Here is a 14,883-nt window from a genome sequence, read left to right as displayed (position 1 = left end):
ATCTGTTGAGTCGCAACCGACCATCAACATCCTTGGCTACTGCGTAGGCAATGGTATCATTCAGCCAGACCCAGAAAGACTTCGCCCGCTCCAAGAGCTCCCGTCACCTAAGAATCCGGCTTCTTTACGTCGGGCTCTCGGTCTGTTTGCATACTACGCTAAATGGATTCCTCATTTTTCGGACAAAATCCAACCCTTGCTGCATGCTAGATCATTTCCACTGGGAACAGCGGCTGTTGCAGCCTTTAACCTTCTCAAAAAACAGTTGGAGAAAGCGGCTCTTCACTCCATTGATGAGAATCTCCCTTTCGTGGTTGAATGTGATGCCTCGGAGGTGGCGATCTTGGCTACTCTGAATCAGGAAGGTCGTCCTGTAGCATTTATGTCCAGGACCTTACAAGGTGCCGAGCTACATTATCCTCCGGTTGAGAAAGAAGCCACAGCCATCATAGAGGCAGTACGGAAGTGGAACCATTTTCTAGCTCGCCAGCACTTTACATTGATCACGGACCAACGATCAGTCGCCTTCATGCTCGATAATCGAAAGCGAACCAAAATTAAGAATAATAAAATACAACTTTGGAGGATGGAACTGGCCTCTTTTGGTTATACCATTCTCTATCGGCCTGGCAAGGAGAATGTGGCCCCGGACACCCTCACACGGGCATTCTGCTCCACTATGTCATCCTCCACTCTCATGGATGTCCACAATGGTTTGTGTCATCCTGGCGTTACGCGCATGCTACATTTCGTACGATCACGGAATCTCCCTTTTTCCACTGGAGATGTAAAGAAAATATGCTCAGAATGCCGGCTTTGTGCGGAATTAAAACCTCAGTTCTTCCGCCCCTCAGATGGTATACTCATACATGCAACCCAACCGATGCAACGACTTAGCATCGATTTTAAGGGCCCAGTGCCCTCTTCAACTCGGAACACATATTTGCTCACCATGATCGACGAATATTCACGTTTTCCGTTTGCCTTCCCCTGCTCCAATATGCTGGCGTCCACAGTAATCTGCTGCCTTGAGCAGGTATTTTCTCTCTGTGGCATGCCGGCTTATATTCACTCAGATCGGGGTCCATCCTTTATGTCGAGGGAACTCAAGGACTACCTCTCAGAACGGGGAATTGCTACAAGCAAAACAACACCATACCATCCCATCGGAAATGGGCAGGTAGAGAGGTATAACGGTATCATCTGGAATTCCATACGTCTCGCTTTAAGATCTCGGGGCCTACCAGACCAGCAATGGGAAACAGTGCTTCCGGATGCATTGCACTCTATACGGTCCCTGCTTTCTACAGCCACAAATACTACACCTCATGAGCGGTTCTTTGGATTCCAGCGTCGCTCATCTCATGGGACATCACTCCCGTCATGGCTAACTACTCCTGGACCTGTATTACTCCGAAGATACGTTCGGACGTCTAAAAATGACCCTCTTGTAGACGAGGTCGAACTAACCGATGCCAACCCCACCTATGCAAACATACGATATTCCGACGGCCGAGAATCTACCGTATCATTACGGGATCTGGCTCCCTGCCCACCAGGACCTAGTGGGACATCGGGTGATGGCATTTCACCAGGAAACTCTTGGGACCTATCGGGTACCCCTCTCCAGGATCCTGATCGGACACCAACTAGCTTGGTGCCGGTAGAACCCCGTGCTCAAGGTTGCGACCCTCCCAGTACCATGAAAGTACTGGTCCGCCACAGACCAGCTCTGCACCTCCCTCTGAACAGAGGCAGTCTGACTTTGAACCTATTGGGGCTCGTACTCGAAGCCATGATCTCCCCGACCCTTCACAGGGCAATCCAGGCCACACGGACTCTGACCAATGGCCAACTGCATGTAAGCGGACCAGCGACCCTCTACGACGGGAATCCAAACGGGTGCGACTCTTCCTTGTTCGGCGGCTGCGGACCAAAAGGTAGACCACAGCCTCCTAAACCTACAGGAGGGAAGAATGTGATAAAAATAATAACTTCCGGGAAGTTATGTCATCACTTCCTGTGAACTGTGAACTGTGAACTATGAACTATGAACTGTGTACATACCTCACTTCCTGTCATGTGTCACTTCCTGTTGGACTGGTATAAATACTGGTCTGTTCAGTATTGTAAGAGGCTTCTACCAGAGGCATGGTAAAGACCTCTCTTGTATATAATGTGTTTATAAGTTACTTAAAGCTTACTTTAAAGTTACTTGATGGTAAGCCTCCTTTTTCTTACATCACACATTGTTGTAGATTTTTGTCTTTCCCACCTGAGTGTTTAGCATCACCTGGCTGGAGCTCAAAGAACAATCTGGGGGAGGATCGTACGGCGGGAATAGAACTCCAGCCTGGACACAGTCCTTCAGGGCCACACTGAGAGGGGCAAATGTCACTTTGGTCTTTCTCCTCTCTTCACTGACAGCAAAGGCCACATGTGGGTTAATCTTGAGGCGTGAGAGAAACCTGTCCCAGCCGCTCCCTTCCATGGTTCAGAGCTCCTAGGCACGGAACAGAAGACTCCTTTACAACTGTGTTTAGAGTCAGGAAGAACAACGGTGAATGCTGGGAACGTGCTGTCAAATCAGACATTGGTGTAAAACTGTGATCTGTTCCTGACTGAATGTGAAACAGCAGGTTTAAGTTTCCAGTCTAAATATGACTGGTAATTATTCTACGAAGGTTTAACGTGTTTGTGGGACAGTCCTGAGCCTACCATTTTAAGGCAGGTTAAAATAAATTGGTTAAAGTCTGCATTAAAGTAGCAGAGGGAGGAGTTCACAGGAGCCTGTTAACTGCTGGTACAATTATACAACAGACATTTGATCTCCAGATAAAGAAGGACCTGCAGCGTGTTTCCAGGAATTCCCTGTTTTATTGATGTGTGTGTGTTAGACACCAGGATAACTAAAAATACACGACCTGGAACATCCACGGGGGTGCGATCCCGACAGTTACTCTGTCGGCACGGAAGACCATGCGTCCTTCTAGCTGAATGGTGGTGTCAGGGATGCCGTTGTTCAACCAGGTCTTTGTTCTTATCTGTGAGGAGAGATCAAGTTTGATCTCATCCATTTTATTTTCCAGTGACCTAACGTTGGCCAGGAAAATACTTGGGAGGGAGGGTTTGTGAGGGGCCCTCTTCAGCCTATTTTGGATTCTGGCCCTCTTGCCCCATCAACACCACCATCAAGTTTGCAGATGACACCACGGTAGTAGGCCAGATCACCAACAACGATGAGTCAGCCTACAGCGAGGAGGTCCAGCATCTCGTGAAGTGGTGCGCCGATAACAACCTGGCCCTTAACATCAAGAAAACCAAGGAAATCATTGTGGAGTTCAGGAAGTCTAAAGGCAGAAGTCACACCCCCATCCACATCCATGGGGCTGTGGTGGAAAGGGTGGACAACTTTAAGTTCCTCAGAGTCCACATCACGGAAGACCTCTCCTGGTCCCTCAATATCTCCTCTTTGGTGAAGAAGGCCCAGCAGCGCCTATATTTCCTAAGGAGGCTGAAGGGTTGTAACCTGTCACCCCTGATCCTCTCTAACTTTTACCGCTGCGCAATAGAGTGCATCCTGACAAACTGTATCACAGTGTGGTATGGCAGCTGTAGCTCCTATGACCGGAAAGCCCTGCAGCGGGTAGACAAAACTGCACAACGCATTACCGGCACCCGGCTACCGACCATAGAGAACATATACCAGAAACACTGTTTACAGAGGTCACTGACCATCATCAAAGACCCTACCCACCCCAGCCACAGTTTGTTCGCCCCCTGCCATCTGGGAGATGCTACAGATGCATTCGCACCCGAATGACCAGATTTAGGAACAGCTTCTTTCCCAGGGCTGTCATCCTACTGAACTCTACAAATAAACTCTAAAGCCTGCACATCTGCCAATGCACTTTATTATGTTTATGTTTATGTCTATGTATTACAACCCAAATGAATGTTGAATGTTAAATGTCTTAATCAAAATGTACACTCTCGGGAGCCGCAAGCCTACATTTCGTTGTACTGCACTTGTGCACTAACAATGACAATAAAGTTGATTATTATTATTATTATTATTATACAAGTTTAACATAACTTTTCTGCTTTTCAATTCTATCCCTCTAGAAATGATCCCCAGTCCATTGTTGGCTCCTGTTATGGCCTCATTAACCTGCGTCGCTACTTTTAGTGATTTGTGTATCTGGACCCCGAGATCCCTTTGCTCCTCTACCCCATTTAGATTCTTATTTTCCAAGTAGTGTGTGGCCTCCTTATTGTTCCTACCAAAATGCACCACTTATCTTAAAATTCATTTGCTAATTGCCCTCCCATTCTGGAAGTCTTGCATTGTTTAAATATTCGTTCATCGGATGTGGGCGTCGCTGGCAAGGCCGGCATTTATTGCCCATCCCTAGTTGCCCTTGTGAAGGTGGTGGTGAGCCGCCTTCTTGAACTGCTGCAGTCTGTGTGGTGAAGGTGCTCCCACAGTGCTGTTAGAGAGGGAGTTTAACCCATGATTTTGTCACAGTCTTCCTCAGTATTAACTCTACCTCCCAATTTGGTATCATTGACAAATTTTGGTATTGTACCTCTGATTCCCGAGTCCAAACCGTTTATGTAAATGGTGAACAACAGTGGTCCCAGCACCGATCCCTGTGGAACACCACTTCCCATCTTTTGCCAGTCTGAGTAGCTACTCCCAACCCCTGCTCCCTGTTTCCTGTTTTGTAACCAGCTTGCTATCCATAAACAGTATGTAAGGCCTGGAAGATGACCCAGGTCAGGCCGTGTGGAGTGAAGGTGCGCCGGGGGCGCTGATGAAGTGGATTTCTCTGTCCATTAGTTTTGAGGCATCGCTAGTGGTGTTTTTCACTTCTTTCCACCTTTAACATAAAATCTTATTGCCAGTTTATTAAAGCCTCTCAAGTAGGTCACACAAAGAAATTGAGGCCTCTTAAGTTTCCCTCAGAATGACAGGCCTGAACCCGAGTTAGAAAACATTTAGTAATTAAACCAGACTGGGCGGGGCCTGAGGTGCGAGTCAGTAATGGAAAATCGGTGGCCTGCGTACTTCACACCAGGGCTGAGGACCCGGGGACTCGGGTTTCTGTATAATTTATTCATTTAGTTTATTGCCCAATGTCAATCAGACTGGTACTTCCCTGCACCATTGGGGATCTGGGGTGGAGACTGTTACAAGGAGCTGTCGTGTGCATAGTTTCTGAGCTCCTTTCCGGACTCCAAGGCCAGGTGTGGTTTTTGCGGCCTTGAGGAGTCCATGGGCCGTGTATATATTCAGTGTGAGAGGTTGCAGCCCCTGTATAGTTACCTGAAGGGGCTGCTCCTCAACTCTTGGTTACACTTTAGCCCCACGCTCCTAATCTTTGCCCGCCCGGTGCGGAGGGGGGTGGGTAAGTCGGGGGATCTGCTCCGGGACCTGCTCTTGGGCCTGGTGAAAACAGCAATTTGTAGGCCCAGGATGGGCGGGGCCCATGGGGGGGGTCACTCTGACTGCCTGCCTCTCTCCCGTGGTCTTGTCCCTGCCCGGGTGGCCCTGGAGAGGGAGCAGGTGGTGTCCACCGGTTCACTTGATACCTTCCTCGACCGGTGGGCACGGAAGGTATCAAGAGGTGATAATCAATCCTGACAATCACATTGTGATGTAATTATTAATTGTGTGTGTGTCACAAATAGATTTCTTCTATTTTGATACAAAAGCTCTACTAGACATGTTAAACTACTAGTTATTTAATCAGGGCTGCAGCTGCTGAAAGGTTGACTGTACTGAGGTTTGTGGCCAGAGCTGGCAGACGTGTTGTTCTGAAGTCTGATGTCTCACACCTGAAGAGTCTGTTTATGTCGTGTTGTAATGGCCTTTTTCTGTTGCCTGCTGTCAGAAATAGAAATCAAAGGGAGATGATGCCCCACTCTGTTAATCAACTCTTTGACACATTTCCATGCATTTCCTTTCTTAATTTACAAAGATCACAACTCCATTAGTGAACAATGGATTGCCAGTCTGCCACTTTTTAGTGAGGCTTGAAAGGATTCGCTGTGAAGCTGCACCTGCCCATATGTCTGTGTGTCACTGTGTTTGGATTGTGTTAGACAAGAGTCCTAATATCTCACCTACATACAATACAATTTTTGAAATGTTAGATTGTACTTGGAAGACGTTGAGTTTGAATCTGACAATTCTGAAATTGGGAGCTGTTAATGATTTCTGTTTTTCACGTAACTATATAGTGATGTGATCAGTCAAAGCAAATTAAAAGATGCTGCTATTTACTGAACACAACTGAATAATTCTACAAGGATGTTATTGCAGTCTTCCTCAATATTAACTACACCCCCCAATTTAGTGTCATCAGCAAATTTTGAAATTGTACTTCTGATTCCCGAGTCCAAATCATTCATGTAAATGGTGAACAACAGTGGTCCCAGCACCGATCCCCGTGGAACACCACTTTCCGCCTCCCACCCGTCTGAGTAAATACCTTTAACTCATCCCGTTACTATAACTGGACTTGTCTCCCTTCCCATGGTGAGGGGATTGCTGTACCAGACGGGAGGGGCAACATTTGGGGACTCTCGATTCTCCACCAATTCCCATTCCCCTTCTTTCTGGTGGATAACGGAGGTGCCACTGTGTGTAATGTGCAAGTTAGTAAGAATTGTCTGCGAGGATTAATCAGCACTTTCTAATTGGAGATGTTAATCAGCAGAACCTTTCAAACACTGAATTGTAGATTTTGTATCAAAGATCAATTTAGGATTGAAGTAAAAGTTCATAATTTTACTGTAAAATAATTCAGCTCTCATCAGAAATTAAGGGGAAAGATGAGACAGCGGTTCTTAAATGGACACTGCAGCCCCAACAAGTCAATCAGCTACATATCCAGAATATTAAACTCCAGCCCAGTTATCGTGGTTATTAACATCAGCAGAAACAAACCCCAACTGTCAGAATGAACATGGTTCAGTCCTGGATGTGATTAAGAGCAGAATCCAACCCCTGCAGTCACATGTGAACTCGCTGGTGTGTCAGCAAGTTAGATGATCGATTAAATCCCTTCTCACACACGGAGCAGGTGAACGGTCGCTCCACAGTGTGAACTCGCTGGTGTGTCAGCAGTTTGGACGACTGATTAACTCCCTTCCCACACATTGAGCAGGTGAATGGCCTCGCCATGGTGTGAACTTGCTGGTGTGTTAGCAGGTGGGATGACCGAGTGAACCCCTTCCCAAACACGGAGCAGGGGAATGGCCTCTCCCCAGTATGAACTCGCTGGTGTAGTATGAGGTTGGCTGACTGCTTGAACCTCTTCCCACAGTGAGTGCAGCTGAATGGTCTCTTGTCAGTGTGAACTCGCTGATGTGTCTGCAGAATGCATAAGCGAGTGAATCCCTTCCCACACACGGAGCAAGTGAATGGCCTCTCCCCAGTGTGACTGCGTTGATGAGTTTCCAGCTGGGACGGGTAATGGAATCCCTTCCCACAGTCCCCACATTTCCACGGATTCTCCGTGGTGCGGGTGTCCTTGTGTGACTTCAGGTTGGACAATCGGTCGAAGCCTCGTTCACACACATAACACGGGTACGGTTTCTCCCCACTGAATGGTGCAATGATTTTTCAGGCTGTGTAACTGGTTAAAGCTCTTTCCACAGTCAGTGCACTGGAACACTCTCACTCGGGTGTGTGTGTCTCGGTGCTTTTCCAGTCAAACTGATGTTTGAAATCTTTTCTGACAGACAGAACAGACAAACATTTCTCCTTCCACATTCAAAGGCTGATGAAATTCAGGTCCTGATGAATGGAGTGACTCTGTCAGATCTTGATGTGATGTTTGGTTTGAGTTTGCGGTGTGTAAATGCTGCCCTTCTCACAGCCTGTAAAAGGAGTTTACAAAAGCCGTCACTGTGAGTCCAGGATAGAAATTGACAAGATTCTCTCCTCCTGGTTCCTGGCCAAGGGGGCCGCGCATGCGCCCTGCTGCCCCCTGAGCCTCTCAAGATGGCGGCCGTTACCCCGGGCCTGTCACCGGGAGAAAGCCCCGCAGCTGCTGCCCCGCTCGAGGCAAACGCCCGGCCCCGAGGCTCTTGTTCGGGGCCTGAGGCCCACCCCGGGTGTGTGTGAAGCGGATAACGTCGAGTGTTTTAATAATGGGGCCTGGGGCCGCACTCGGGGTGTGAGCAGCCCGCGTCCCCCCAGGGTTCATGAACCCGCCCCCTGAGCTCGGGGTGTGAGCAGCCAACGTCCCCCCGGGGTTCATGAACCCGCTCCCTGAGCTCGGGGTGTGAGCGTCCCGCGTCCCCCCGGGGTTCATGAACCCACTCCCTGATCTCGGGGTGTGAGCGGCCCGCGTCCCCCCGGGGTTCATGAACCCGCTCCCTGAGCTCGGGGTGTGAGCAGCCAACGTCCCCCCGGGGTTCATGAACCCGCTCCCTGAGCCCGGGGTGTGAGCGGCCCGCGTCCCCCCCGGGGTTCATGAACCCGCTCCCTGAGCTCGGGGTGTGAGCGGCCCGCGTCCCCCCGGGGTTCATGAACCCGCTCCCTGAGCTCGGGGTGTGAGCGGCCCGCGTCCCCCCGGGGTTCGTGAACCCGCTCCCTGAGCTCGGGGTGTGAGCGGCCCGCGTCCCCCCGGGGTTCATGAACCCGCTCCCTGAGCTCGGGGTGTGAGCGGCCCGCGTCCCCCCGGGGTTCATGAACCCGCTCCCTGAGCTCGGGGTGTGAGCGGCCCGCGTCCCCCCGGGGTTCATGAACCCGCTCCCTGAGCTCGGGGTGTGAGTGTCCCGCGTCCCCCGGGGTTCATGAACCTGCTCCCTGAGCTCGGGGTGTGAGCAGCCCACGTCCCCCCCAGGGTCCATGAACCCGCTCCTTGAGCTCGGGGTGTGAGCGTCCCGCGTCCCCCCGGGGTTCATGAACCTGCTCCCTGAGCTCGGGGTGTGAGCAGCCCACGTCCCCCCCAGGGTCCATGAACCCGCTCCCTGAGCTCGGGGTGTGAGCGGCCCGCGGCCCCCCGGGGTTCATGAACCCGCTCCCTGAGCTCGGGGTGTGAGCGGCCCGCGTCCCCCCGGGGTTCATGAACCCGCTCCCTGAGCTCGGGGTGTGAGCGGCCCGCGTCCCCCCGGGGTTCATGAACCCGCTCCCTGAGCTCGGGGTGTGAGCGGCCCGCGTCCCCCCGGGGTTCATGAACCCGCTCCTTGAGCTCGGGGTGTGTGCGTCCCGCGTCCCCCCGGGGTTCATGAACCCGCTCCCTGAGCTCGGGGTGTGAGCGGCCCGCGTCCCCCCGGGGTTCATGAACCCGCTCCCTGAGCTCGGGGTGTGAGCGGCCCGCGTCCCCCCGGGGTTCATGAACCCGCTCCCTGAGCTCGGGGTGTGAACGGCCCACGTCCCCCCGGGGTTCATGAACCCGCTCCTTGAGCTCGGGGTGTGAACGGCCCACGTCCCCCCGGGGTTCATGAACCCGCTCCCTGAGCTCGGGGTGTGAGCGGCCCGCGTCCCCCCGGGGTTCATGAACCCACTCCCTGAGCTCGGGGTGTGTGCAGCCCACGTCCCCCCGGGGTTCATGAACCCGCTCCCTGAGCTCGGGGTGTGTGCAGCCCACGTCCCCCCGGGGTTCATGAACCCACTCCCTGAGCTCGGGGTGTGAGCGGCCCACGTCCCCCCGGGGTTCTTTTTTTTTTTATCAACAGATGTGGTCTCTCCTCCTGGACACAGAGAGAGAGAGACCTCTCCTCTCCTCTCCTCTCCTCTCCTCTCCTGTCCTCCCCTCTCTTCTGGCACAGCAGCAGCACAAGATTCCTGGCTGGCTATCAGGGATCCTGGGGTTCTTTTTTTTTTATATGTCAACAATATAGATACCCAGGTTGAAAAACAATATTTACCAGTCCTACTGGCAATGTAGTAACTCTTCATTTTTGCTTGGTATAACCTGTTATCCTTTTTAAAAATTTTAACATTCAACTGCAACAGTACTTATACAACTCATCAGTTACATAGTAAATCCATTACATTCATTGACCAATTATGGTCAACAATATAAATACAACAATAAATTTTACAGGTAAATCAATAATGTTTACAGTACAAACTTCAACTATTTAATTAACCAAGAATCCGTACACGCCAGTCCAACTGGCATCGTTCAATCATTCAGTCATTCATTCCTCCATTCGTCCGTTCGTTCGCTCATCCCGGGGTTTATTTTTTTTTCGTTAATGATGTGATCTCCAAGCTTCTTGATCATTTTCACTTGTTCATCCAGATAGCGGGTCTCCAGGAATTCACACAGTTGAGGGTCGGCGCTCCCAGTGGAGAGATTTTGCAGATCCAGCAGACTCTGGTCGACATTCTTCTCCATCTGCAGGGCTCTCTGCATCGCCGAGCGGAACCTCCCGCCCTCCCAGCCGAACAAATGGACTGTAAAGAAGCTTAAAAACACTAGATTAATTTTTAAAACTTATCAAATTAAATTAAAATCACATTGGCCGGGGTGATGATGCACTCCAGTCCCCGGGGCGCCCACCGGTCTCAGAAGGCCTCAAGTGTGCCGGCAGACACCGCGTGCTCCATCTCCAGGGCCACCCGGGTGCGAACATAGCCGCGGAAGAGAGGTAGGCAATAGGGCCGAACGACCACCCCGACCACCCGCTGCCTGGACCTGTTTATGGCCACTTTGGCCAGGCCCAGGAGCAGTCCTACAAGGAGGTCCTCCAACCTTCCCTCTCCCCTCCGCACCGGGTGGCATTAGATCAGGAGCGTGGGACTGAAGTGCAGCCAAAAATCGAGGAGTAGTCCCTTTAAATAATGGAACAGGGGCTGCAACCTCTCACATTCAATATAGGTATGGAACACGGACTCCTCTAGGCCACAAAAATAGCAAGCAGCCTGGGAGTCCGTGAACTTTCTTAAAATCTTATTGCACGGGACTGCTCCATGCAACACCCTCCAGGCCAAGTCCCCAATAGATAAAGGGAAGACTCCCGCGTAGAGAGCCCCCCATTGGGGACCTCCGCCAGACAGCAAGATGGCACGCCAAGGCGTGTCCAGACGGCAGGTGAAGATGACAAAGTGGAGACTGTGCAGGAGCAGCCCATACAGGAAACCCCTCCACGCAGAACTAAAAGGCACGGAGGGCATTTCCTCGAGACGGCTCAAGTTGTGAGGCGCCGGTTCCTGAGAGGGGTTTCGGGGCCATGCGCTGATGAGGAATTCTATCTGAACAGGGGTCAGTTCAGACGGGATCGCCCCACGTGCCTGAGCCTCCTCGATACACCTAGTGGAGTCGGGGCCCAGTGCCGCTTTCAGCATCTCGATGGCTTTGGCTGCGAGCCGGACATTGGCCCAGGACAGGCGCTGCGCCAGCTCCTCCAGCACCATCCAACCCACTCCTCCGCCATCGAGCAGGTCCCCGACCCTGGTCACCTTACCAGGCACAGCCCTGCCCTCCGCCAGCTGCCTGATCCAGCCGTCACGGAGGTGCGGATTCCTGAGCAGCGGCTCCTGAAGGAGAGCCGCCACTCCTGACGGGGGAGAACTCCGCCTGGAGGTGACACTGTTCCAGACCCATAGCAGTTCCTGGTAGAAGACAGGCAACTCCCGCAGGTAGACACATGTACGGCCCAATTCCACAAACAGGAGCTGCGTGTCATAGTTGAGGCCGTGCAGCTGGCGGAAGAAATACATCACCAGCGCACACCATCGAGGAGGATTCTCGACGTACAGGTGTCTCTGCAGGGTCCGAAGACAGAAAATCACCGCCCAGGTGTGAAGGCACACCAGTGCCTGACCGCCCTCCCTAAGCAGGAGACTCAGAACCGCTGCAGAGACCCAGTGCTTCCCTTTGTCCCAGAAGAAGGCGATGAGCTTCTTCTGCATGTTGGCAACAAACGCAGGGGGCGGGATCAAAGTGACCAACCAGTACCACAACATGGTGGCCACCAGCTGGTTTATGACCAGCGCTCAACCCTTGTAGGACAACACTCGGAGCAGTCCTGTCCAGCGTCCTAGGCGAGCGGTGACTTTGGCCTCCAGCTCTTGCCAGTTCGCCGGCCAGGCGTCCTCGGCGGGGCTAAGGTAGACTCCCAAATAGAGGAGGTGCGTGGTGCTCCAGGCAAAGGGCCTGAACTCTTCCGGCAGTCCACCCACCACTGGCCCACCAGGAGTCCAGAACATTTCTCCCAGTTGATCCTGGCAGAGGATGCGTCCGAGTAAATCTGCTGGCATTCTCGCATCCTCCGCAAGTCAGCGGGATCCATAACCATGAGGAGCACGTCATCGGTATAAGCTGAGAGGACGACTTCCACGCCCGGCCCTTGCAGAGCCAGTCTCGTCAACCTCTTCCGCAAGAGGCGCAGGAAAGGCTCCATGCAGACGGCATACAACTGACCGGACATGGGACATCCCTGACGCACCCCCCTCCCGTTAACTTTTATCAGACACACCGCGGCGGCGTACAGAAGTCGGATCCGTGCGACGAAATGCGTCCCGAACCTGAATGCGCGCAGAGTTCTGAAGAGATACTAATGATCCACCCTGTCGGACGCCTTCCCCTGATTCAGGGAAAGGAAGGAGACCGACAGACCAGCCCTCTGGGAATGGTGGACCAGGTCCCGGACCAGATGGAGGTTATCATGGATAGTCCGGCCCAGGACCATGTAGGACTCGTCGGGTTGGATCATGTGTGCCAGCACGGTGCCAAGGTGGGCAGACATGGCCCTGGCAAAATTTTTATAATCCGTGCTGAGGAGGGAGACCGGGCGCCAGTTTTTTAAAAGGCAGAGATCGCCCCTCTTAGGCAGCAGGACAATGACCGCCCTGCACCACGAGAGGCGCATTGCCCCGGTCGCCAGACTTTCCCCCAGGACCCGCACGTAGTCACCCCCAGGACATCCCAGAATGCCCTGTGGAACTCCACGGTCAGCCCGTCCAGCCCCGGGGACTTTCCCCTCGAGAGCTGGCCGAGGGCGCAGCCAGCTCTGCCAAGCACAGCGGAGCGTCCAATTTTTCGGCGCCCTCCAGGCCGACCTTCAGCAGGTCCTCCCACAAAACTCTGTGCGTATCCTCGCTGGATGTATCCGGAGAGAACAGAGACCTGTAATAGGCCCTGGTCTCCGCACTGATCCCCTCCAGATCCGAGACCAGAGATCCGTCATCGGCCAGCAGCCCCAAGAGCTGCTTATGGACCCCCCATCTTTTTTCCAGCGAGTAGAAGAAGGGGGAGCCACGGTCCAGATCCTGGAGGATCTGGGTCCGTGACCTCACGTACGGGCCTCGGGACCCGATGAGCTGCAGGTCCTTCAGTGCGCCCTTCTTCTCTTCGTACACCTTCCACAGGGCTGGGTCATCGACGACTTGACCGAGACGGGACTCCAGGTCGAGCACCTCCCTCTCCAACCGCCTGACCCGGGCCTCCTGCCTCTTGGTCGACCCCCACGCATACTCCTGACAGAAGAGACGGACGTGAGCCTTGCCCAGGTCCCACCATAGCCTCAAGGAGGGGAAGTCCCCCGCTTCGTTCTCCAGTCGGCCCAGAACCGACGAATCGAATCCCGGAACCACTCGTCCTCCAGCAGCAGGTTGTTAAAATGCCAGTACGCGGACCCCCTCCATGCGCGTAATGGAGCGAGCTCCGCCCACACCAGGTGGTGGTCCATGCACGGCACCGGCCGCATGGAAGCTGCCAGAATGCAGGAGACGTACACCCGGGAAATGTAAAGGCGGTCGATTCTGGGCCTCCCTCCTCCAGACCTCACATAAGTGAAGGCGCTGGAGTCAGGATGGAGATTTCGCCAGACGTCCACCAAGTCAAAGGACCCTGTAATGATCAGTAACATGTCATACTATAATGGTACACTAGGTGGAGCTGTATGTTTAGGAGTGGGCTACCCAAGATGCAGTAGTCAAGATGGATGCTGTATACTAGTCCACATGGCTGAATAAATGACTAGCTCAAGCTAGCTGTTCATAATGAAAACGTCTATTTATTTATGAACATAATAACATGGTACCAGAAGTGGGAATATCTGCTGAATATTGCAAAACGCGACATGGAGAATTTGAAGCCACTGGAGGGTTTGAAACTCACGGGGAATGTCGACAGCAATTGGCGGACTTTCAAACGACAATTCGAACTCTACATTGCCGCCATCGGGTTCGGTACGATGCCAGACGCAAGGAAAATAGCATTGCTGCTCACGGTTGCAGGCCCGCAGGCGATAGAGGTATTTAATATGTTTGTATTTGATCAAAAGGAGGACAGAGAAAAAATGGACGATGTGCTAAAGAAGTTTGATACACATTGTTCTCCAAAAAAGAACGAGACCTATGAGAGGTACGTGTTCCATTCACGGACACAGCAGCAAAATGAGACATTTGATAGCTTTGTGACCGATCTGAAACTGAAAGCACAGACATGTAATTTCTCTGAACTGAAATCATCCATGATTCGTGACCAGATTGTGTTTGGTATTCATGATAAAAAAGTCAGCGAACGCTTGTTGAGAGAAACCGAACTAACATTGGAGGATGCTGTGAAAATATGCCATGCCAGTGAGCTAGCTCAACAGCACGCAAAGACTTTCAGTGAAATTAATAATAATGCGACTGCAGTGAATGACAATGCTGCTGTCGGTGCTGTGTCCTACAAGGGAAGAAATGTGGGCAGAACAGAAATGCAAAGCAATCGGAGGATGTAACTTTCAATTGTAAATGCTGTGGTTACCAGCACCAGTCAAGACAATGCCCAGCGTTTGGGAAAATGTGCACAAAATGTAATGGAAAGAATCACTTTGCCAAACAATGCTTTTCAAAAGTAAAAACAAAGAAAGGGCAACAAGTCAATGTGATTGAGGACACTGATTTAAGTGAGACATTTTTTG

This window comes from Somniosus microcephalus, chromosome 4, assembly GCF_052327205.1.
Source record: "Somniosus microcephalus isolate GS21.2 chromosome 4, FLI_Smic_1.0, whole genome shotgun sequence".
Classification (NCBI taxonomy): Eukaryota; Metazoa; Chordata; class Chondrichthyes; order Squaliformes; family Somniosidae; genus Somniosus; species Somniosus microcephalus.
Note: the sequence above shows the minus strand (reverse complement) of the source record.